Below are 26,922 nucleotides of genomic sequence, written 5' to 3'. Positions count from 1 at the left end.
CTTATAGCTGCACTATTTTTCCATCCTGAAAAGCAGCATATTTTGTGTTTTTCTAGATGTTTTCTGCTAAAATGTGCACCTGGCAACCAAATGAGATGCGATTCTCTGTCTGAGTCAGAAAAGGGGCTTCCAGCCTTTGCCCTGAGGTGAGAGCCCTTTTGGAATGTGTCCATCATTAAAACAGTGCTTGAGGGAATTTACCTGCTCATATTTTAATTATTGTATTATGTTATTTATGTTAACCCTATCGAAGTCAACCTCAGATCCACTTTCTAGCAATTATTTACCATGCTTCTTAAGACAATCTGCTTTTTAAGTTCATCATATTCATTGTTTTATAGTGAAATCAATCCCTTTACACATCTGGGGCTGGAAGACAAGATAAACGTGCCACATAAACTAACATTCTAGCCTGAATCAGCATAATAATTGTTATATTTTTAGAGAATTCTGCTGTTCTGATTAGCATTCATCAGAATACAAATCAACTTCAGTGTTAGAACCAAAGCTTTTCTCCAAATCTGGGTACAAAGATTGGATCTGGTGTGTCCGAGTCTAAGGTTCAAGAAGATAAAAGACTACTAGATGATTTGTTGAAATGTTAAGGAAGACAGGACCTCACTCTCTTAAGAGGCTCCTTGAGGATAGAGATTAATTCTTGGAAGTCCTTGAAATTCAGTACTTTTTTCTTTAAGAGTATATGCTCTCTAAAAGGAAAATCTTCCTTCCTCTAGACTCCACCCTTTCTATTCTCTTATCCTACAATTTAGCAAATACCATTTTTATTTACCTGCGGTTAATAATTATTTCTTTTATGTTGTAAGGTTCCAGAGGACAAAAATCACATCTGAATTGATTTTTGTCTTCCTCATGGTGCCTAATACTCAATATGTTTCTAACCATTCATTATTTGTTTTGTTTTAGAAAGGTAGCAAGGTGTCTGAAAAATTTACTCAGAGCATTTCAAGTGAAAGACATGAATGGAAGTTCTTATACCAGCAGGTGTCACCTCCCAGATTTGGCATGTGCAAGTAAGGACCATGCTTATCATGTAAAGCAAATACACGTTGACATATATAAGGTCAAACTGCATATCCAAATAGGTAATGAGTCTTATAAACAAAATCAGTTTTTCAAAAGTGTGAATAATAATTGCTTAAATGGTAAGGTCTATGACTTGGAGTCATTAATTCTAAAAAACATTTGGGTCAAGACTCTTATTTTTTTCAGCCTTTCAGCTCTCTCACACATCCTGTTTCATGCCTGAAGATAACCCTATGGATTATCATTCCTGCTTTATTATCTTCACTGTGTGAAGCTAAGATGTCAGGAACTCAAAGACCACCTAATTCAGAGACTGAATATATTTTAGTCAACATAATTAAAATAATAACTATTACCTTGCTTAGATCATATTTTTTTTCCTTCATGTAGACATTCTTGGTGTCTAGCATTTAAAATTCTTAGCTCAACAATCCATACATTTTGTTGTATCTATTAAATAGAAATGTGTGAAGAGAGAATGCAAAGCATGGTTAAAGTAATCAATGCTCAAATGCACCAAATGTGTTTATGTGCCTATAAAACATTCTACACATTATAACTGACAGGCACTTAGCAGTGGAAGGATAAAAACTAAAAATTCATTTTTACAAGCATGTACTAAATTCTTTAGAATTTATTCAGCACACGAATAAATGCAAAAGCAAGTAAGACATGAAGATTTACATGGAATTGCTCATTTTCATTCTTGGTCTCAGGAGATGATGAGACCACTATGGTAAAATAAAGAATGGTGATATTAACCTATTCAACAACAACAAAAAAAGATTACTTCATGTCAAAGAAAAAAGTAGGTTCAACGAATTGTTCATTTAGGATGTCATTGTTTATGTTACAAGTGAAAATCATGCTACTGCTGACTTTTCAGGCATCAGAAAAGCTCCAACATTAGAAGTCAAACTTTTCTAATATGTATCTATGTTAATGGCTCACAGTCCACCATCTCCCCGGCCCTCCCTCCTGCAGAGGGCCCTGAACATTTATTGATGATCGTGGTTTGGCAGTAACAATAAGGAGGAATGTTTCTCTTATTAATAACTGATCCATACAAACCATCTATAAAAGGCATCAATACTGAAATGAATAGCCACAGATTACAGTAATAACTCACATCTGAAATTTTTGGAGCCAAATATTTCATAGAGTGTAATTTGTAGTCTAACTATTTTTCCTGAATCAATCACTTCACTGTTTCCTTCAAGTGTTACGTCAAAGCTGTAAGCTATAAGTACTACTAAATGATTAACTATCTAATTCTCTTTATGTGACTTTCTCATTTGTTTGCAAAGTTATGTGAAATATGCTTCTGGGGAAATGGTATATTAATGCGCATTTGTAGTAATTCATTGTGTTGAGTTATGTGAAGTAATAAAATGCCATTTACCCTAATTTATTGGAGAAGGTTCTCATCAGGAACTGAGAGAAATGATATTTTTATAAGAAATGTGCACTTCCATTGAGGCTAACAGTCAACAGGAGGCAATATGGATACAGTTTCAGGGTTTTTTTATATATGTCATCATTACTTTTACTAACTCAACTTGAAGCACTTTACCTATTACCAATTTATTACAGGACAAAAATGAATTGACTGCAACGATAAAAAATGAAATAGGTTAAGTTCAGACATGAGCTACAGGGGAATCCTGTTGACACTTGGTTGTAGCTACAGCACGGAGCTTGTGATACAGGTTATATGGTTAATTTTTTGAATGGTGTAATGTAGTAAAACTTACAGACTATGTGCTGATGGACAGTGACTGTAATGGGGTGTGTGGTGGGGACTTGATAATGGGGGGAATCTAGTAACCACAATGTTGTTCATATAATTGTATATTAATGATACCATAATAAAAAAAATACAGACTATGAAATTATCTGGACTGGGAAATCCAGATCTAACCAATTACCGAACCAAATTTTCCATTATATGTTAAGTGTCTTTTAAACACATTAGTTTATTCACTCCCAGATTAATATGCTATTTACTGCACAATAAAAATATTTTCAAGTATAGGTGTCAAGTGTTCTAAAATCAGTTATCACAAATTATGTAAAAAATATCATAATTAAGTGTGCTTTACATTTTGCATCTTCAATAATGCATTGTGCTTTCTGCAGGAAAATTTTCAGATCAATGCTCATGAGCAAGCATTTGACTTGGAGAAACTACCCACAATTCAAATTACACCATTTTAAAGGCATCAGAGAATGGCTGTAGACTTGAGAGGCCATGATCCCAGAGAGAAGGGAAGTACACAGATTAGAACATGACATTCATTACTCCTTTTCTCCTTAAATCATTTGCTAGTCCACATCAAAAGGTGGCTGAATAACCCAACTGAGTTTCTTTTGGGGATGGGGAGGCCAAATTGGAGTTGAGAGGCATCAATGAGAAGGAGTCCTGTTAAATATTCCAGTTGGGACCCTTTTATATTGATAACAATTTTACATAGTCAAACAAGATCATATGTCAAGTGTTTATATTTACATTTTCATGTGTATGCTATTAGGAGGGCTCACAGGATTCAGCATATAGTTTGCATTCACAACTATGATTCATGTAACAGAAAGGTACAAAGCAAAAACAGCAAAGAGAAAAGCTGCATGAAGCAAAAGCCAGTGGAAGCCAGGTATTCAATTCCAAAAGTCCTCTCTGTGGAGTCACACAGACATTCCCCCTGCCCCACTACCACCACTTCAGTATAGAAAAGTGCTGTTTACCAAGGAAGCTCGTTAGAGATTCAGTGCCCACAGTTTATAACTGGGGGTTGATTACATAGGTACTCTGCATCACCAATGGCAAAACTCTAGACTCACAGAAGAAAAACAGGTGTTCAGCAGAAATAAAATCATTTACACAGTCTCAGCAGAGTGAGCCATTCTTTCCCTTTTGCTAGTTTTATATCATTAGAGTGAATCATTTACTATTCAAGCTCCTAGATTCCATTCAAGGGTCAACCTTGCAAGTAGGCCTTTCTTTTCTGCCCTGATAGCCTAGCACGTAAAATTTATTCAGTAAGTGTAAACTGGATTAAATGAGTTAAGCCATCCAATGAAACAATGTCAACAATAGTGAGTAAAATAAACCTAACTCTCAAAATCTCATATAACTTACAATGCAACTATAATACCAGGTAATCATGTACAAATTCACATAAAACATTTTTCTGGGCACTTACCTGTACTATGCACTGTATTCTTATTGCACATTCAAGGATCCATAAAACATGATCTCTCTTACTAAGGGGATTTATTCAGGTAGGGAAGTCAGATGTACGAAGAAATACTTAGAACTAGCTATACCCAGTGTGAAATATATTATAGCAATATTGATAGTGATTAATATTCCTTTTTCATTTTATAGAAATATTTCAGTATTCTTGGCAGTCTGATAATTAAGTGCTTTAATTAACAATATAGCACTTTTTGAAAAATAGTCCCAAAACTTTATTTGTAGTTCTGCTTATGATAATATGTTGGTAAGGTACTCTGAAGAGTCTTACTGCTACAGAATAACTGAAACATAACTATAAAATATGCTATTAAAATTTTGTTGGTTTTTCAGAAATTAAAGGGAAAAAATGAAAGCTTCTCCACAAAAACAAGCAAACAAATAAAATCCTGAAACCAGGGCAGAAAGCTATGAGTTGAAAACAAGTATGAAAGCTGGGTTTGGCCTGGGGGCTAATCCCAGTAGCAACACTGGTACTGGACCTATCCCTTGTGCCCACCCATAAAGTAGGCAAGCTGAGTGGAAGCCGGTAGAGGGCTAGAGGAGGGAATGGTAAATAGGGAAGGTGGGAGAGAGAGAGAAAAATCCATAACTTCCACCAGATTCCCACTGGAGTCTGCTTTCAAAACAAATTAAGACCCACTGAACTATATGGTCTATTTAAAGAGACTTATTTTAAGAATCCAGGGTTTAGATGCTAATCAAAAAGCAGAAGGGAACTGGAGGAGGTATCATTCCAAGTTCCAAAAGAAAAAAATCACTCTACATTTCAAAGAGATTAGTAGTAGATTCAGCACCAGGAACTGCAAAGAAATAATTGCTTTAGAAAGAAATGACAAGTTTATTTGTGTGAATATAGTAAAATATACTTTCTCATCCTGCTTCAATTAGCTTCCTAGAAAATAATGAATAATTTTGAGCAATCACATGTGATTTAATAACCTCCTCACTCCCACTCTTACCAGGCTTTATAAAAAATTAGGCTCTTTGAAGTTCATCTTCTTTGAAAGTATTAAATATTGGGATAAAGAAAATTGGAATGTAGAAAATTATTCCTGATTTGCTGAAGATGATCTGGAAAAAATGTAGCTAAATTTTGAATAGCACCTTGTGTACAAAAAAAAGATGACAAACTCAATATCCACATGAGAGAAATGTAATTTATATAATAAGTATGAAGAAAATGTGGTATTGTGAGAAGCAGATCTGGTATTTAATATTTTCTATAAAGATGCCCTTTTCAATCTTACCCATTTTTAAAAGCATAGAATTAAAAAGACATCATCAGTATATAGGAATCTAAATAAATTTGGTCTCCAAAAGTATTTTCTTAAATGTACTTTGTCCTAAACGATGCATCACAATTTCTCCATGTATAGTCAATTTAAGATTTAATCAACAAACACAAAACTTTAATTAAATAGATCACAAAACTTCTCTCAGGGTACTCAGTATGCCCTATTCGGTGCACATTCAACTCCACTCCATCTACCTTTACAGATTAGATTGTATGTGATTCTATATATATGACTTTTATGATTATTTTTAAGTGTTTCTATTCATGCTTGGAGTAGGGAAAAAATATTCAAATTATATCTTAGATGCTATATTTATACAGTATAGAATATTTGGATTAATATGGCTTTACATGATTTAATAATTAATTAAGATTGCCCTAATATAACCCCTGCATATTTTTTCATTTTAATTTTTTTTTTTGAGAGGGCATCTCTCATATTTATTGATCAAAAGGTTAACAACAATAAAATTCTGTGTAGGGGAGTCAATGCTCAATGCACAATCATTAATCCACCCCAAGCCTAATTCTTGTCAGTCTCCAATCTTCTGAAGCATAACGAACAAGTTCTTAGATGGTGAACAAATTCTTACATAGTGAATATATTCTTACATGGTGAACAGTACAAGGGCAGTCATCAGAGAAAGTTTCGGTTTTGATCATGCATTATGAACTATAAACAATCAGGTCAAATATGAATATTTGTTTGATTTTTATACTTGATTTATATGTGGATCCCACATTTCTCCCTTTATTATTATTATTATTTTTATTTTTAATAAAATGCTGAAGTGGTAGGTAGATGCAAGATAAAGGTAGAAAACATAGTTTAGTGTTGTAAGAGAGCAAATGTAGATGATCAGGTGTGTGCCTGTAGACTATGTGTTAATCCAAGCTAGACAAGGGCATTAAAACATCCACAGATGCAGAAGATTTCTCTCAAAACAGGGGGGATGAAGTTGTAAGCCTCACCACTGTGATCCCCAATTACTCACCTGATGACCCCCTGCGACTGTGCCTGTCTTAGGTTGTTCCTCCCTTGAGGAATCTTACCTGTCTCTGGCTAACCAGTCATCTTCTGGGGCCATACAAGGAGATGTAAAGTTGGTAAGTGAGAGAGAAGCCATATTGTTTGAAAAGGTTAGCTTTTTACTTCTTTGCAGATTTATGCCCTGTGGCTTCTATGCCCAGCATTTGTCTTGAGGTATCTTTACCACTTGGAAGAATTATGATACTCGGTAAATTCGATATGAGGCACGAATTCTGTTCAAGGGTTGTAATTAGAAAGGAAGAAGAAAAGCTATAGAGATAGCAGACGGAAGAAAACATGGGAGGATTGATTATTTCTTTGACATATCTTCTTGTAGAGTAACTTAAGCATGTATAGGTTTAAAACTACTAATTAAATTGCGCACACACATTAACATAATAGGAATAAAGTTACATAACCAAAGCAGATCTATAATTACCAGCCATCTCCAGTGAAGCCAAGAAAACCAGTTAGGCACCCTAGGCATTTGAGAAAATTTGTCTATGATATGATGGGTATTGTCCAACTGTACTTGAACAGTCTGAGAGAAATCAGACAAATTAAAACAACCCATTCCTGGGAACTGTTCACATCCCATATGTTCTTTTAACAGTAGATAGTCTGTAGTTGTAAGATTTTGGAGCGCTACAACTTGCACTTCTCCTAATTCTTGGTTGAGTTCCAACAGTATAGATCCAGTCAAATTTGTTGTTTTACTGAAAGCAAAGGTCAGCTTAGATATCTCCTTCTTCATTCCAATGGCAAGTCCAGGAACCGGTGGGATGGATGCAACTACAACTGCAGCATCGCCTGGATCTTTGTTGAGGTTTTTTGATGATCATCTTCTGGTATGACTCTTCCAGAGAGCACTGATGTTGGAAGTTCTTCTTCATATCGTATCTTAGTTCATTTTCTGCGTAGCCAAATTAGGCTTTGATCCTCTGTATAAACACAAACAGACCCTTTGCTCACACTTCGTTATGCCCTTTATACCACTGTGTAGAACTCATTGGAGGTCACTGCACAGGAACTGCTTTTTTTTTTTAAGAGAAAGGAATATTATCAGAAAAGTGTACCTCCATAGCCGATCATCTGACACCGTTTAAGTGATGAAAATTAAGGATATTTAAAGCATGCATTAATCATTGATTTACAGTTAGTTTTATCCTATAAAGGAGTAATCCCCCTTTTCATTCTTTCTTTCTTTCTTTTATCTTTAATCTACACTTACATGAAGAATATTATGTTTACTAGGCTCTCCCCTATATCAGGTCCCCCCTATAAACCACTTTACAGTCACTGTCCATCAGCATACCAATGTTGTAGAATCACTACTTGTCTTCTCTGTGTTGTACAGCCCTCCCATTTCTCCCTCCCCACCATGCATGCTAATCCTAATACCCCCTTTCTTCTTACCCCCCCTATCACTCGCTAACCACCCATCCCTCCCAGTCCCTTTCCCTTTGGTACCTGTTAGTCCATTCTTGGGTTCTGTGATTCTGCTGCTGTTTTGTAAATTCAGTTTGTCCTTTGTTCTTATACTCCACAGGTGAGTGAAATCATTTGGTACTTCTCTTTCTCCATTTGGCTTATTTCACTGAGCATAATACCCTCCAGCTCCATCCATGTTGCTGCAAATGGTAGGATTTGCCCTCTTCTTATGGCTGAGTAGTATTCCATTGTGTATATGTACCACATCTTCTTTATCCATTCATCTACTGATGTACATTTAGGTTGCTTCCAATTCTTCGCTATCGTAAATAGTACTGCGATAAACATAGGGGTGCATCTGTCTTTCTCAAACTTGATTGCTGCATTCTTAGGGTAAATTGAAAGGAGTGGAATTCCTGGGTCAAATGGTAGGTCTGTTTTGAGCATTTTGAGGAACCTCCATACTGCTTTCCACAATGGTTGAACTAATTTGCATTCCCACCAGCAGTGTAGGAGGGTTCCCCTTTCTCCACAACCTTGATAACATTTGTTGTTGTTTGTCTTTTGGATGGCAGCCATCCTTACTGGTGTGAGGTGATATCTCATTGTATTTAATTGCATTTCTCTGATAATTAGGATGTGGAGCATCTTTTCATGTGTCTGTTGGCCATCTGTATGTCTTTTTTGGAGAACTGTCTGTTCAGTTCCTCTGCCCATTTTTTAATTGGATTATTTTTTTTATGTTTGTTGAGGCGTGTGAGCTCTTTATATATTTTGGATGTCAAGCCTTTATCGGATCTGTCATTTACAAATATATTCTCCCATACTGTAGGGTTCCTTTTTGTTCTATTGATGGTATCTTTCGCTGTGCAGAAGCTTTTCAGCTTAATGTAGTCCCACTTGCTCATTTTTGCTGTTGTTTTCCTTGCCCGGGGAGATATCTTCAAGAAGAGGTCACTCATGTTTATGTCTAAGAGGTTTTTGCCTATGTTTTTGTCCAAGAGTTTAATGGTTTCATGACTTACATTCAGGTCTTTGATCCATTTTGAATTTACTTTTGTGTATGGGGTTAGACAAAGTTCCAGTTTCATTCTCCTACATGCAGCTGTCCAGTTTTGCCAGCACCATCTGTTGAAGAGACTGTCATTTTGCCATTGTATGTCCATGGCTCCTTTATCAAATATTACTTGACCATATATGTTTGGGTTAATGTCTGGAGTCTCTAATCTGTTCCACTGATCTGTGGCTCTGTTCTTGTGCCAGTACCAAATTGTCTTGATTCCTATGGCTTTATAGTAGAGCTTGAAGTTGGGGAGTGAGATCTCCCCTACTTTATTCTTCTTTCTCAGGATTGCTTTGGCTATTCGGGGTCTTTGGTGTTTCCATATGAATTTTTGAATTATTTGTTCCAGTTCATTGAAGAATGTTGCTGGTAGTTTCATAGGGATTGCATCAAATCTGTATATTGCTTTGGGCAGGATGACCATTTTGATGATATTAATTCTTCCTAGCCACAAGCATGGGATGAGTTTCCATTTGTTAGTGTCCCCTTTAATTTCTCTTAAGAGTGACTTGTAGTTTTCAGGGTATAGGTCTTTCACTTCTTTGGTTAGGTTTATTCCTAGGTATTTTATTCTTTTGGATGCAATTGTGAATGGAATTGTTTTCCTGATTTCTCTTTCTATTGGTTCATTGTTAGTGTATAGGAAAGCTACAGATTTCTGTGTGTTAATTTTATATCCTGCAACTTTGCTGTATTCCAATATCAGTTCCAGTAGTTTTGGAGTGGAGTCTTTAGGGTTTTTTATGTACAATATCATATCATCTGCAAATAGTGACAGTTTAACTTCTTCTTTACCAATCTGGATTCCTTGTATTTCTTTGTTTTGTCTGATTGCCGTGGCTAGGACCTCTAGTACGATGTTAAATAACAGTGGGGAGAGTGGGCATCCCTGTCTAGCTCCCGATCTCAGAGGAAAAGCTTTCAGCTTCTCGCTGTTCAGTACAATGTTGGCTGTGGGTTTATCATATATGCCCTTTATTATGTTGAGGTAGTTGCCCTCTATTCCCATTTTGCTGAGGGTTTTTATCAGCATCTATGGAGATGATCATGTGGGTTTTTTCTTTCTTTTTGTTGATGTGGTGGATGATGTTGATGGATTTTCAAATGTTGTACCATCCTTGCATCCCTGGGATGAATCCCACTTGGTCATGGTATATGATCCTTTTGATATGCTGTTGAATTCTGTTTGCTAATATTTTATTGAGTATTTTTGAATCTATACTCATCAGGGATATTGGTCTGTAATCTTTTTTGGTGGAGTCTTTGCCTCATTTTGGTATTAGGGTGATGATGGCTTCATAGAATGAGTTTGGGAATACTCCCTCCTCTTCTATTTTTTGGAAAAATTTAAGGAGAATTGGTATTATGTCTTCTCTGTGTGTCTGATAAAATTCTGAGCCCTATATCATTATGTAGTGTCCTTCTTTATCTCTTGTTACTTTCTTTGTTTTGAAGTCTATTTTGTCTGATATTAGTACTGCAACCCCTGCTTTCTTCTCACTGTTGTTTGCCTGAAATATGTTTTTCCATCCCTTGACTTTTAGTCTGTGCATGTCTTTAGATTTGAGGTGAGTCTCTTGTAAGCAGCATATAGATGGTTCTTGCTTTTTTATCCATTCTATTATTCTGTGTCTTTTGATTGGTGCATTCAGTCCATTTACATTTAGGGTGACTATTGAGAGATATGTACTTATTGCCATTGCAGGCTTTAAATTCGTGGTTATCAAAGGTTCAAGGTTAGCCTCTTTGGTATCTTACTGTCTAACTTAGCTCACTTATTGAGCTGTTATATACACTGTCTGGAGATTCTTTTCTTCTCTCCCTTCTTATTCCTCCTCCTCCATTCTTTATGTTGGGTGTTTTGTCCTCTGCTCTTTTTAGGAGTGCTCCCATCTAGAGGAGTCCCTGTAAGATTCCCTGTAGAGGTGGTATGTGGGAAGCAAATTCCCTCAGCTTTTGCTTGTCTAGGAATTGTTTAATTCTGCCATCATATTTAAATGATAGTCATGCTGGATACAGTATCCTTGGTTCAAGGCCCTTCTGTTTCATTGCATTAAATATATCATGCCATTCTCTCCTGCCTGTAGGGGTTCTGTCATGATGTCTGATGATAGCCTGATGGGTTTTTCTTTATAGCTGCCTTTTTCTCTCTAGCTGCCTTGAAAACTCTTTCCTTGTCCTTGATATTTGCCATTTTAATTATTATGTGTCTTGGTGTTGTCCTCCCTGGATCCTTTCTGTTGGGGGTTCTGTGTATTTCCGTGGTCTGTTCGATTATTTCCTCCCCCAGTTTGGGGAACTTTTCAGCAATTATTTCTTCAAAGATACTTTCTATCCCTTTTCCTCTCTCTTCTTCTTCTGGTACCCCTATAATACAGATATTGTTCCTTTGGATTGGTCACACAGATCTCTTAATATTGTTTCATTCCTGGAGATCCTTTTATCTCTCCCTATGTCAGTTTCTATGCATTCCTGTTCTCTGGTTTCTATTCCATCAATGGCCTCTTGCATCTTATCCATTCTGCTTACAAATCCTTCCAGGGTTTGTTTCACTTCTGATATCTCCTTCCTGACATCTGTGATCTCCCTCCAGACTTCATCCCATTGCTCTTGCATTTTTCTCTGCATCTCCGTCAGCATGTTCATGATTTTTATTTTAAATTATTTTTCAGGAAGACTGGTTAGGTCTGTCTCCTTCTCAGGTGTTGACTGTGATCTTTATCTTCCTGTAGTTTTGTCTTTTCATGGTGATAGAGATAGTTTGCAGAGCTGGTATGAGTTACAGCTAGAAGAGCTTTCCTTCTTGTTGGTTTGTGGTCTTCCTCTCCTGGGAGAATAGCGACCTCTAGTGGCTTGTGCTGGGCAGCTGTGCGCAGACAGGTCTTCTGCTTCCTGCCCAGCTGCTATGGAGTTTATCTCCGCTGTTGCTGTGGGCATGGCCTGGCTCGGGCTGCTGCTCGAAAATGGTGGAGCCATGTTGGAGGGGGAGAAGCCGGGAGGCTATTTATCTCCATAAGGGGCCTCCGTGCTCCCTGCTGCCCAGGGAGTTAGAGTGCCCAGAGATTCCCAGATTCCCTGCCTCTGGACTAAGTGTCCTGTCCTGCCCCTTTAAGACTTCCAAAAGGCACTCTCCAAACCAAAACAACAACAGCAACAACAAAAAATAATAATTAATTAATTAATTAATTAATTTAAAAAAAGAAAGAAAGAAAAATGCATGATTTTCTTTTTCCTCAGGAGCCAGTCTCAGGCACCCACTCCCCGGTCTTGCTGCCCTGTTTCCCTAGTATTGGAGTCCCTGTCCTTTTAAGACTTCCAAAAAGCACTCGCCAAAAAAGAAAAAAAAAGAAAGAGGAAAAAAAAAATGGCTGCTCCCGTTTCTTTGTTCTTCAGCATCGGCCTTAGGCACCCGCTCACTGATCCTGCCACTCTGTTTCCCTAGTATCCAGGACCCCGCACATGCACTGTGTCTGCGCTCTGGTCCAGATGGCTGGGGCTGGGTGTTCAGCAGTCCTGGGCTCGTTCTCCCTCCCGCTCAGATCTCTCTCTTCCTGCTGGGAGCTGCGGGGAGGGCTGCTCGGGACCCACCAGGCCGGGGTTTGTATCTTAACCCCTTTGCAAGGCGCTGGGTTCTCACAGGTGTGGATGTGGTCTGGATGTTGTCTTGTGTTCTCTGGTTTCTATTTTAGGAAGAGTTGTCTTTCTTATATTTTCATAGATATATGTGGTTTTGGGAGGAGATTTCTGCTGCTCTACTCACTCCGCCATCTTGGCTCAGCCTCTATTTTAATTATTTTATTTTTGTATCATTAATCTACAATTACATGAAGAACATTATGTTTACTAGGCTCCCCCCTTCACCAAGGCCCCCACACACACTCTTCACAGTCACTGTCCATCAGCATAGTAAGATGCTGTAAAATCACTACTTGTCTTCTCTGTGTTGCACAGCCCTCCCCGTGCACCACCCACACTACACATGCACCCTTTCTTTTTCCCCAACCTTGTCCCTCCCTTCCCACACATCATCCCCAGTCCCTTTCCCTTTGGTAACTATTAGTCCATTCTTGAGTTCTGTGATTCTGCTGCTGTTTTGTGCCTTCAGTTTTCCTTTGTTCTTATACTCCACATATGAGTGAAATCATTTGGTACTTGTCTTTCTCCGCCTGGCTTATTTCACTGAGCATAATACCCTCTAGCTCCATCCATGTTGTTGCAAATGGTACGTTCTGTTTTTTTCTTCTGGCCGAGTAATATTCCATTGTGTTTATGTACCACATCTTCTTTATCCATTCATCTAGTGATGGACATTTAGGTTGCTTCCATATCTTGGCTATTGTAAATAGTGTAGCAATAAACATAGGGGTGCATCTGTCTTTTTCAAATTGAGTGCTGCATTCTTAGGGTAAATTCCTAGAAGGGGAATTCCTGGGTCAAATGGTATTTCTATTTTGTGCATTCTGAGGAACCTCCATGCTGCGTTCCACAATGGTTGAACTAATTTACATTCCCACCAGCAGTGTAGGAGGGTTCCCCTTTCTCCACAACCTTGCCAACATTTGTTGTTGTTTATCTTTTCGATGATGGCAGCCATCCTTAGTGGTGTGAGGTGATATCTCATTGTGGTACTATGTTAAATAACAGTGGGGAGAGTGGGCATCCCTGTCTAGTTCCCAATCTCAAGGGAAACGCTTTCAGCTTCTCGCTGTTCAGTATAATGTTGGCTGTGGGTTTATCATAAATGGCCTTTATTATGTTGAGGTACTTGCCCTCTATTCCCATTTTGCTGAGAGTTTTTATCATGAATGGATGTTGAATTTTGTCAAATGCTTTTTCAGCATCTATGGAGATGATCATGTAGTTTTTGTCTTTCTTTTTGTTGATGTGGTGGATGATGTTGATGGATTTTCGAATGTTGTACCATCCTTGCATCCCTGAGATGAATCCCACTTGGTCATGGTGTACGATCCTTTTGATGTATTTTTGAATTTGGTTTGCTAATTTTTTCTTGAGTATTTTTGCATCTATGTTCATCAGGGATATTGGTCTGTAGTTTTCTTTTTTGGTGGGGTCTTTGCCTGGTTTTGGTATTAGGGTGATGTTGGCTTTGTAGAATGAGTTTGGGAGTATTCCCTCCTCTTCTACTTTTTGGAAGACTTTAAGGAGAGTGGGTATTATGTCTTCTCTGTATGTCTGATAAAATTCTGAGGTAAATCCATCTGGCCTGGGGGTTTTGTTCTTGGGTAGTTTTTTGATTACTGCTTCAATTTCGTTGCTGGTAGTTGGTCTGTTTAGATTTTCTGTTTGTTTCTGGGTCAGTCTTGGAAGGTTGTATTTTTCTAGGAAGTTGTCCATTTCTCCTAGGTTTTTCAGCTTGTTAGCATATAGGTTTTCATAGTATTCTCTAATAATTCTTTGTATTTCTGTGGGGTCCGTCGTGAGTTTTCCTTTCTCATTTCTGATTCTGTTGTTGCGTGTTGACTCTCTTTTTCTCTTAATAAGTCTGGCTAGAGGCTTATCTATTTTGTTTATTTTCTTGAAGAACCAGCTCTTGGTTTCACTGATTTTTTCTATTGTTTTTTATTCTTCTCAATTTTATTCATTTCTTCTTTGTTCCTTATTATGTCCCTCAGTCTGCTGACCTTAGGCCTCATTTGTTCTTCTTTTTCCAATTTCGATAATTGTGACTTTAGACTATTCATTTGGGATTGTTCTTCCTTCTTTAAATATGCCTGGATTGCTATATACTTTCCTCTTAAGACTGCTTTTTGCTGCACCCCACAGAAGTTGGGGCTTTGTGTTGTTGTTGTCATTTGTTTCCATATATTGCTGGATCTCCATTTTAATTTGGTTGTTGATCCATTGATTATTTAGGAGCATGTTGTTAAGCCTCCATGTGTTTGTGAGCCTTTTTGCTTTCTTTGTACAATTTATTTCTAGTTTTATACCTTTGTGGTCTGAAAAGTTGGTTGGTAGGATTTCAATCTTTTGGAATTTACTGAGGCTCTTTTTGTGGCCTAGTATGTGGTCTATTCTGGAGAATATTCCATGTGCACTTGAGAAGAATGTATATCCTGTTGCTTTTGGGTGTAGAGTTCTATAGATGTCTATTAGGTCCATTTGTTCTAGTGTGTTGTTCAGTGCCTCTGTGTCCTTATTTTTTTTCTGTCTGGTGGATCTGTCCTTTGGAGTGAGTGGTGTGTTGAAGTCTCCCTAAATGAATGCACTGCATTCTATTTCCTCCTTTAATTCTGTTAGTATTTGTTTCACATATATTGGTGCTCCTGTATTGGGTGCATATGTGTTTATAATGGTTATATCCTCTTGATGGACTGAGCCCTTTATCATTATGTAATATCCTTCTTTATCTCTTGTTACTTTCTTTGTTTTGAAGTCTATTTTGTCTGATACTAGTATTGCAACACCTGCTTTTTTCTGTCTGTTGTTTGCATCAAATATCTTTCTCCATCCCTTGACTTTTAATCTGTGCATGTCTTTGGGTTTGAGGTGAGTCTCTTGTAAGCAGCATATGGATGGGTCTTGCTTTTTTATCCATTCTGTTACTCTGTGTCTTTTGATTGCTGCATTCAGTCCATTTACATTTAGGGTGATTATTGAAAGGTATGTACTTATTGCCATTGCAGGCTTTAGGTTTGTGGTTACCAAAAGTTCAAGGTTGGCTTGTTTACTATCTTACTGTCTGACCTCACTCACTTATTGAGCTGTTATAAACACAGTCTGATGATTTTTTCTTTCCCTTCTTATTCCTCCTCCTCCCTTCTTCATATGTTGGGTGTTTTGTTCTGTGCTCTTTTTAGGAGTGCTCTCATCTAGATCAGTCCCTCTAAGATGCCCTGTAGAGGTGGTTTGTGGGAGGCAAATTCCCTCAACTTTTGCTTGTCTGGGAATTGTTTAATCCCTCCTTCATATTTAAATTATAATCGTGCTGGATACAGTATCCTTGGTTCAAGGCCCTTCTGTTTCATGGCATTAAATATATCATGCCATTCTCTTCTGGCCTGTAAGGTTTCTGTTGAGAAGTCTGATGATAGCCTGATGGGTTTCCTTTGTAGGTGACCTTTTCTTTTCTCTCTGGCTGCCTTTAATACTCTGTCCTTGTCCTTGATCTTTGCCATTTTAATTATTATGTGTCTTGGTGTTGTCCTCTTTTTGTCTCGTCTGTTGGAATTTTGAACCCTTGTGTTTGTTTTCAATTTTCTCCAGTGTTTCTGATTTCCTCTTTGATTTCTTCATTGACCCATTGGTTGTGTAATAGTTTGTTCTTTAATCTCCATGTTTGTGCTTTTCCCAGGTTTTCTTTCCTTGTAATTGATTTCCTGTTTCATTCTGTTGTGATTGGAAAAGCTGCCTGATATGATTTCAGTCTTTTTAAATGTGAGATTAATTTCATAGCTGAGAAGTGATCTACTCTAGAGAATATTCCATGTGCTTTGAAAAGAATGTGTATTCTGCTATTTTTGTATGGAATGTTCTATATCTATCTGTTATGCCCACCTAGTCAAAGCCACTGTTTCTGTATTGATTTTCTGTCTGATCCATCATGTCAGTGGTGTGTTAAAGCCCCCTACTATTATTATATTCCTGTCAGTTTCTCCCATTAAGTCTGTTAATATTTGCTTCATGTGTTTAGGTGCTCCTATTTTATGTGCATATTTTCAGCTCTTATATCCTCATGATGGATTGACCCTTTTTCACATGTAATTCCCTTGTCTTTTGTTACAGTCTTTGTTTTGAAGTCTATTTTGTCCAAGTACTGCTACCCCAGCTTTTATTCACTTCCACTTCCATGTTATATCTTTTTCCATCCCTTTACTTTTCAATCTGTATGTATCTTTAGGTCTGCAGTAAATCTTTTGTGGACAGCATATGGATGAATCTTGTCTTTTCATCCATTCAGTCACCCTGTATCTTTTGATTGGATACAGTCCATTTAGAGTAATTATTGATGGGTATGTACTTACTGCCATTTTGTTAATGGTGTTCTGGGGGTTTTTGTAGTTCTTCTGTTTTTTCTTTTGTTCTCTTTCCTTGTGCTTTGATGACATTTTTTAGTGTCATGCCTGGATTCCTTTCTCTTTTTTGTGTTTGTATATTTACAGGCTTTTGGTTTGTGGTTATCATGAGGTTCATATATAGGGTCCCGTGTATATAGCAGTCTATATTAGGGTGATGGTTGCTTAAGTTCCAACACATTCTAAAAGCGCTACTTTATTCCCCCTTCCGTGTTTTATGTTATTAAGGTCACAAGACTCTATTCTATTCAATGTTTTATCAAAGACTAAATATCCTATATAAAAGCAGTCCTGAAATGCGTGATGACAAAGAGCATAGAAAAAGCATAAGGAGAAGCTAGCATCATGTATATTAATTATTCAGCAATAATTTGGGAGCTAACATTTGTGATTTATTTCACTTTTAACTCTCTATCATATCACTATTCCTAGCCTATTTCCTCAAAGAGTTCTGAATTAGCTTCTACTCATTCAAATTTCAAAGATTTGTTCCCAAGGAAGTAATCTGGTCATCTGAGACCTTGATTCATGCCAATATTCAAACATCCTATCTATGGAAAGTATCAGAGAAATGTAGCACAAGGCTAATGAAGTATAACACATGAAACTCTTCCAAAGTCCAAACAGAAATATGAAACTTCATAGAAATATGTCCACATGATCATACAGTTTTGTAAAAATTTCTATAGGTTAGATATTTTAGCCATTTTCAATTAATCTGACTGGCTCTTTTTACTTTGCTTCTATTGTCACTCCTCCCCGTATTTTGGTGCTACTGTATTGGCTACAAAATGTTTTTTGATATTCACCTAAGGGACAATCAATTTGGGAACAAATTTGGCAAAACATGTGAACTATAGTCATTTATTTACATTATATATTCTATAATTATATAATATTTACATTATATATAATATAAAAGCAATTAAATTATGTAATTATTCATTACTTGGGCATAGGAAAATGACTTTAAAGCACACTCCTAAAGACCATTCGGCCAATGACTCTTTCATGAAAGTGAAGGGCCAGAGATTGTAAAACATTCTGAATGTTCCCTGCAGAGCCTTGCATCAAAAGTATGTGAGTATTAGACGAGAAACATGCTTAAATGTAGCTAGACTCTGGTCATTGGAAAATAACTCCTGCATTTATAACTACATATAAAATACAACTTCAGAGAGGTTATCTCAACTCTGACAATCCTAAAAGTTCACATGACATTACCAATGAAAAGTTGTGAGGCTGAAACTTTTCTGTACTATCAACTTAAAATAAAAATTCAAACATACTAGAGGAAAGACTTTCTGATATTTTATTCTTTTTACAGAAAATGATACAAAATTGTCATCATATGAAGGTTAGAGTATGTAGCCAAATCATAGGGGAATATGGAGGTGTTTTAGGTGATTAATTAACACATTAAGTTATTTTTCAGAATATTGCAATGGCCATGGTATTTGCCAGCTTTTAAAGATTTAAGACTTGATTTCTTTTCTCAGTCTAAGTAATCATCACATATGTAAATCTCTATTTGTGATTTTACACTTCTTTTCCTAAAGAGAGCTCCCAAAATTGCTTTTCACAAAACTGGATTCCCTGCCCCCGGATCATGACCTCCACCACCACCGTCATCTTTACCTTCACCATCATCATGTATACTACAGTCAAGACAGAACTAATGAAGAATGACAATTTTCTAACTCCGGCCCCAAATCTCCTACTCCTTTTAGAATGTATCATATTTGAGCCGTCAGAATTATGTAGGTATGTATGCATATTTCATAAGAAGGTCTAATTATCCCTCTCTGTTCTGTTCTTCCAAGAGAGTGGAGGAGGCTATGGCAGATGGTTTATCATCTCCCTCACTTCCCTGCTGTCAGTCCAGCAAAAAACACAGATACTGGGCACATCATTGAGGACTCTCAATTTGTTTCCTCATGGGTAAAATTAGCAAGTTGGACTAGATAAGCTCAAAGTCCTTCTGGCCTTTAATTTGTATAATGATATTAATCAACCCAGTTTAAGATAGTCAACAGGCAATGTAAGAATTACATTTAAGTTATATGAATCCTAGAAATAATGAATAAATTAAATTGCCATCCAATTTTATACTATTGAAGGAAAAATATAAATGCTCACCTTAATAGAGCACAAAATGAATCAGGGAAAGAAAAATGTCTCCTTGCTTTTTCAACCAACTTAGATCACTCAAGTAGCTTAATACTAAGAGGTTCTTTTGTTTGGGGCTTTTGTTTTTTGCCTTTTACTACAAACAGCTTTTAGTTGAAAGCAGAATGTTAAATCATTTCTTATAATGCTCAGTATTAGGAATGAAAATAAGCTATATAGAAATTCAGACAGAAATAAGAACATAAAACACCTTGAAGCTATTGAAACTAAATCCCAGTCACTGGTCTCACAGTGATTTAAAGAAACTATCATTACTGTATCAGAATTCTGTGAGACTGATATTATTTAGACCTCATAAATGCATGTCTACCTTCTTACTTTCTGAATAGTTGCAACTGAATGGGTGCTTCTCTCCCTGCCCCCATCCCCCTCTTCCCCACCCCTTCTCTACCCCTTTCTCGCCTTCCCTTTCCTCATGTCTTTTTCTCTAAGTGTTATGTAAAAAAATGAGAAAACACCTTTTCATTTTTCTATAGTCAGATGTATTCATATTTAAAACTCAAATATTTCAAATTTGGTTAACTAAATGTATAATAATGAAATCTACTACTACTTGTGTGTATAAGAACTTTTTTGATTAATAAAAGAGTAGATAAAACTGTACTATTTTAGAGGAAAACAGTAAGGGCTTTCTAAATAAGAAAATTTGGTCATGAGAAATAGGTAAATTAATTTTCCAGGAGTGATCAAAATTCTCTACCTCTTCAAATGGAGCAATGCATACTAGTAAAGAGCCCCATTGTAAGGCACTATCTTATTATTCTGCATTTTAAAATTATAATTGGCAGTAAAAACAAGTTTTTATGTACTTTAGATATTTCTTAAATAATATCAAATCCAATAGCCACAACTTGTGATATCAACTTTATCTAAAGAAAATGTATTACAGATATTCCTGTGAATGGGGAAATCTGTGTAAATTATACTCTAGCATAGTTCACATAAAAAAATGATAGATCTTTGAAACACCAAAAATAATATGGAGGGCATTTAGTTTGTTATTTTTCAACCTAGCACCTGAGAGTACATTCATGTTTACTTGTCCCCAACTCCAGTTTTGAATGTTTTTTAGAGGAGGTGGGGAAGAAAGATTTTGGTGAGAAAGGGGGAAGCAGAGGAACGGAGAAAATCTTAGTCTCAAGTCATGATCTGAGTTTGAAGTATGGAAATTTTGTTCTTAGTAACTTTACTTCTGAGAGTTAAACATGGCTAAGAAGGTATACTGGGTAAGAGAAAATACATTCAGGCTACAAATCTATTCATTTGTTAAATACTTTTATTGAGTATCTACTATATGCTGCTCTAGAAAAAGGCAGGAAACATAACATCTGCTCTCAAGTAGTTCACTGTTTACAAGATGGTCAGAAAATGTATCATTAAGTATATTATAGTCAAAGTTCAGAGGCAAAAGAGTCAGCAACTTGGAGGAAAGGAAAAATTATTCAATGTAGAGAGAATATAAATACACAGAGGCAAGGAAGAGCATTTAACTGCAAATACTTTGATATATTTGGAATATAGGACTGTGAGCAAATGTGAGGAAATATGACTGAAAGTAAGCAGGGCCTTTACTGCTGTTAAAGTTAGGTATTATAATCAAAACAATGAAATGCCATTGAAGGATTTTTTTTCATATAGTATGAACACATCAGATTTTTATATTTTTTATATTTTTATATCTAATTCTAGATAAAAAAACAAAAAACTTAAAATATAATTCTAATTTCTAAAGAAAATCAACATGTTCAATTCATTTCTATCATAAACAGAAAACAATGACTCCTTTTTTTGTAACATGGCCACAATGTCAACAGCACAGTGGAAAAAATATATATATCAAGAATTCCTTAATGACTAAAATATCCTCTTGGTGCTATACAAAAAATTTGAAATAAGAAAATGATATGACTATATTTGCTCTGGCAGTGGTAGGCAGGGGAAAGTTGAGGTGGAATGGGAGCCAAATTAGAAGACAGTAATATGACTAATTAGAAGCTTACTGCAATAATCCTAGATAAACAGGTATGCCAAGAAGATACTTGGCTTCTACTTCAGAGAGCTCCCATGTGAGAGTCTACATTTATTTGACTGCATCCATTCATACAAACATAGTAACTAGTTATATTTACACTGATGATAATTAATTTTGGCAAAACTCTAGTCAGAAATAAATGATTAGGCTTTCCTAGGGGGACTCAATGAAACTCAAATATTAGAGAAAATTCTTAACTCTTGGTTCCCTATATTCAAATAAGCAAAATTGTAACAACTAACCCTTAATTATAATTATTTAATCATTTTATATAGGAGTCTATTAGCTATAAGGCCTTGAAGCAATGACAAAATCATTAAAAGCTAATTCCTGGTCTGAAAGCTCTGAAAGAAGTTTTTCTAAGAGTTATGATGCAGAGATTGAGACATGGAGAAGGAATTAAGGATTCAAGTTCAAAAACCACAGACACATAAACATTCTTAATACTGCCGTATCCAAAGTTGGATATGTTCCTGAATAACCCTGGAGCATCCTTATTCAACATATGGGGCCTTCTGAAGAATAAAATACAATCTCCTTTTGTAACTAAATCTAAAGTAATTTGGGAAATTGGGAAATTTCTTTGGATATTAATTTGGAAAGTCTGGGAAATTTAGGAAAGGACACTTTTTATTATTCATGAAAAACAAGACTAACCTGTGACCTGACATGGACCAATAAACTTGAATTTATTAAGCAGTTATTATATTCCCATTATCATGTTAGGAATTTAAGGAAAGGAAAACCCGCAGGATCATAGGAAGTTTAATCTCTGGGTATCACCTTATAATGCATATGAATAAAAACTTATTTCCAGGGATAACCCTGGAAATCAAAAGGGAAAACATAGTGAGAACAGTTAATGGGCAAAGAGAAATATTGTCCAATTCACTCTGCATTAGTGAGGATGATTCTGTTGCCTATGTTGTTTTCGCAAGTTGTTTAGATCTGTGCTCCTCAGAGTGAAGTCGGTAGTTCAGTGCTGGTCTGTGAACTATTTACCAGCCTGCGGGAGTACAGAAAGTGATAGTACTATTTGACATTGCCTTAACACGCAAGTGCATGATTAGTGTTAGCAAATGCTGTTTGGAGTTTTTTTAAGTTTGTATGGGAATATTTATACAGGAATAGGAGCATATTCCAAAAGAAAAATGCAATGACAGAAAAATATTCTGGAGCAGTTACGCAGATTAAACAGTTTATACCAGAATGTAAATTATACATTGCTTCCATCATTGAAAAAAGAAATATTGCAATAAAAGGGACAGTATACTTAGTCATTGGTGAAAATGGAAATCATATAATTCATATATTATGTGTTAAGTTCAAGAGTTTCTCTTTATCATGTGATAGCATGGAAGGTGATCATCAACAACTAATATTGTACATCCAGGTAAAATGGTTATTGTAGGGAAAGTTCTCTTGCAAATGTTTAGAGTATGTGACAAATACTTAGCTTTTCTTAAAGGTAAGAAATATTTGGTGTCAAACTTGTAAAGATTAAAATTGGACACCTGGACTTGTTACAATTTGTCTTATTTTCAGTATTTTTAATGATCTTAATATGTCTACGCAGTTAAGGAACACATTATTTTCAATGGCAGAGAACATCTAAAGAAAGAAATAAGTGTAGGATAGTTTATACAGATGGGTATGACAAGATCCATAACAATCTAGAAATGATAAATGAAGTAGGTGATTATCTTGACCCTTTCTACAAAAGGAACACTTCACAATTTGACAAAAATTATTCATTTTATTTTCAATCAAAAAATCCATGCATAGGACATTAATAGATCTATAATCAATTTCTTAAATCAAAGGACAATTTAAACTCTGCTATATCCTTACTGGGTAAATTGACTGAAGTAGCTACTGATGAAGGACTGAAAATCATTTTTTAAAATACAGCATCACATGCTTCATTTGTGGATAAAAGTTAAAAAGGGATATTCTGAACTTGCTAAAATTGCTTTGAATTGTCTTTTCCTACTCCATCCCATAGGTATATGATACTCATTTCTCTATGAGTATCACTGCAATTTGGAAACAATACAGAACATTACCCCTTGAGAGTAGTAATTCCATAAATCCAGTCTTGTTTAAACTAGTTCACAAGAAGCAAACACATTCATCACATAGATATAGAGACCATTCAAAGTATGCACCTAGATGTTGACTATAAGGAGTCCTTATTTCCCTCATAACTTGTTAGTTACAACTGCACAACAGTTATGCAATAGTGAGTTTCTATACTAATCCCCAATACCTCATTTTTAATACATAACACCATAGTTTCATAATGACCTTTTCTCCTGTTATATTTGTTCTGATCATATTTATTGAAATGTAATTTTAGGTCTATTGAATCAAACATTAAGAAATTGAATTAAAGTCTAGCTTGTTTTATATCTCATATTTCTAGTAATCCATTTTTAGTGTGTCCTATAAAAGTACTGGTCCAGGAGTGATTGCAAAAAAATCATTCATCACCTGTGAGAATTACAAACCATTGGTTTTTGTAGAACATCTATTTTCCACCCCACCTCCATACATCTCCTCCTCATGCACCCAAGTAAATGTTAAGTTGCTAGGAGCCAAAAAAAAACCAGAATTGTCATTTCCTCATATGATATACAAATGATACGGTATCACATATTTGACTGTATTCTTCGAGATATTTTTATTTTGCCTCTGCTTTTTACTTTCATTGTACACTCCAAGAAGAGACTGAGGCCCTTAGTATTTACTTATCTCGGGGCATAAAGTGCAAGTTATTTCAAGTCAAGGTTTTTCCCTTTGTGGCACAAGTTTAAACTAAAAAAATATTAGCCTAGGTGTGTTTAGTAATAGAAAAGAGAGAGTGCCTTCAAGTGGAGTAAAAAGACCACCACCTAGGCAATGCAGGTTAGGAGAAGAGAATCGAGGGTGTAGTCAAGTAAAATAAAAAGTAGCATCCTGACTGGGTACAAATAGCGCACGGCATTCTATGGTCTGTTCACAGGTAAGGGGGCTGCTGACTAGTAGAGAATATTAGTTTGACCTTTTCTGAAGGTCTAACATAGCCGGATACAGCAACATCACATGACTCATCCTATTAATTTAAATTTTAATAAAAAACAGTAATGTTTTCATTTTTCTCAACATGTATAGTTGATATCTCAGGATTTCCTCATGCTGTAGTAAAGATAATTTTGGTACAGAGTGTATCTGGGCATACCATACTTGACAGTCAGGAGCACAGAGAAAAATTATTTAAAAAATACTTCAAACTCTAAGTCTCAAATACAAACACACATACCTGGGATGATACAGACTGCCCTGGAGAGGGGCAGAAGAGTGCATTTTTTATCAAATGCCATTTCAAAACATTGAAGTACTTCTCCATTTTGCAATCTCCATCCAACTCCCCACTCACAGAATAAGCCAATCACATCATAAGGGGGCTTTTGGTCCTTGATTCCAATGCCAAATTCTCTAGTATTATACATATATAATACAGTTGGTTAAATTCTTAATATCCTCATTTTAAAAGATGAAAATTGGAGATAAGAATATATTTAATGAGCCCCTTTATGTGCCAGACATTGTACAAGACATTTTACATATTTTATTTTATTCAATGAGCAGATGGCTGAAAGTTTAGCCATTGGAATAATTTGATGGCAGTAAAAGTGTGGTAGAGAATTAAGGATGGAAGTTTCAAATATCAAGTAATATAAGGAACTGCATGTTCTTCATTCACCTCTTAAATTAATTCAGTTTATGTTGTGGTACCTAACTAATATGCATATAATGACTTGGTTTTGGTCAATGTAATGACTAATTTGTCTGAGAAATTAGCATTGATTCATGGAGAGCTATGATCAATATTTTTTAAATGTGTAACATTATTGACCATTTATGTTAAAACTTATGAAATGCATATTAGGAAAAAATATATTTGAAGAGAAACCTTTCATCTTTTTCACGCTGTAATATAGGATAAGTAACTGTCAACATAATTACTTCAAAGACAGTTTTTAAATAATACCTGGATTTTACAACCTTACACTGAGTTTTCTCCTCAAGCTTTCTCTATAGTGTGGGCACTGGAGGGAAGGCTGCAGGGCTGACTGGAGAGAACTAGGAAACCATATTTCACCTTGTCCCTCACTATGACACTGCATGTGACAATCTCCCTGTCATCTGCATATCTAGATTTGCAAGAAGAGCAAACCAGGAGAAGAGGAAAACCTAAGCAGCAAAGAAGGTAGAATGCTGGAATGGAAGCAAGTATTCAGAATAACTTGCTCCAAAATCAAAGAAGGTTATTTAAGCTATCAAGAGATCAAGAGCACTAGCTGCCAGCCATAGATTCTGGACCTGCACAGAAGCTCCTTAGTGCAGGGATTCTCATAAAGGCTCCTCTGTGAGAGGCAAGGGAGGTTAACCACCAGCTCCAGAACCCCACCAGGAAGTTGATGTGTTATTTCTTTTTTGGAATCAGTTCTTTATGAAATAGGGTGTGTGTTTACTGAGGACCATTATTTTTCCTACGGTATAGATTTAAATATTCTGATCAGCCAAGGACGTTTCTGAACTTTTCTCCACGTGGTGTGAAGTGAAACAATACCACTAAAATATCTTGTAAGTCCTAGTGTCCTGTGTTTGATTATTTTTTTTTTAAGTTTCTCGAGCCAGTATGCCAAGGTCTGTAATCACAGGAAAGAAGTTCACTAAACTTTCATTTATTCCTTATGTGAAAATATTGAGAATGGTACGATTCTTGTTACTGCTAGACAAAGATTAGGATTTGGCATGTTTTCCTTTAACTATCTTTATTTTACAAATACTAAAACACATATATTTGCTGAGTGCTTTCCATGTTTCAGGCACTGAGAAGCCCTTTATGTACATTAACTCATTTAATCCTCATCTTTACCCTATGAGGTATGTGCAATTATTTTTTATACAGGTAAGAAAACTAAATCACAGTTTATGAAACTTCCCCAGTGTAACCCAGCTAAGAAGTGACAAAAAGGGGTTCAAATTCTCTCAGCTTGGCTTGATTTAGTTTTACGCTCTTGGCCACTATGTCACACCACACTTGAGTTTTCCTTCTGTTGGCTGGTGTTTTCCAGGTTATCAGTTGCCAGAAGGCAAACAATTTTAAACAGACAGAGTCTATGGACTGAATTAAGCATAAGGGGAAAAGACTGATGGAATTGTAGGAGAAAGTATGTACTGGCACAAATCTGTGACTTTCCAAAAATAGGATTAACTAGGCCAGCCTCTCAAAATGCCAACTGAATTTTTCAGAAGCATTCTCTTAATGTCCACAAGGCTAGTAGCAAATAGGAGATATTATTAGATACTGCCAATTAAGGAACAGTTAAAATGTATTCATTTTTATGTAAATAATTTAACAAAAATTGGCAATTCAGAGAACCGGATGAATTACAAACTATGAATCCTTGATTAAGATTTGCAGAACTGTCTGTTTTTAATGAGTCAATTTTGGAAGTACTTTCTGTAGAAGAGTAACTCAAAGAGAAAATAGCAGTGCA

Source organism: Manis javanica, chromosome 6 (assembly GCF_040802235.1).
Source record: "Manis javanica isolate MJ-LG chromosome 6, MJ_LKY, whole genome shotgun sequence".
Lineage (NCBI taxonomy): Eukaryota > Metazoa > Chordata > Mammalia > Pholidota > Manidae > Manis > Manis javanica.
Note: the sequence above shows the minus strand (reverse complement) of the source record.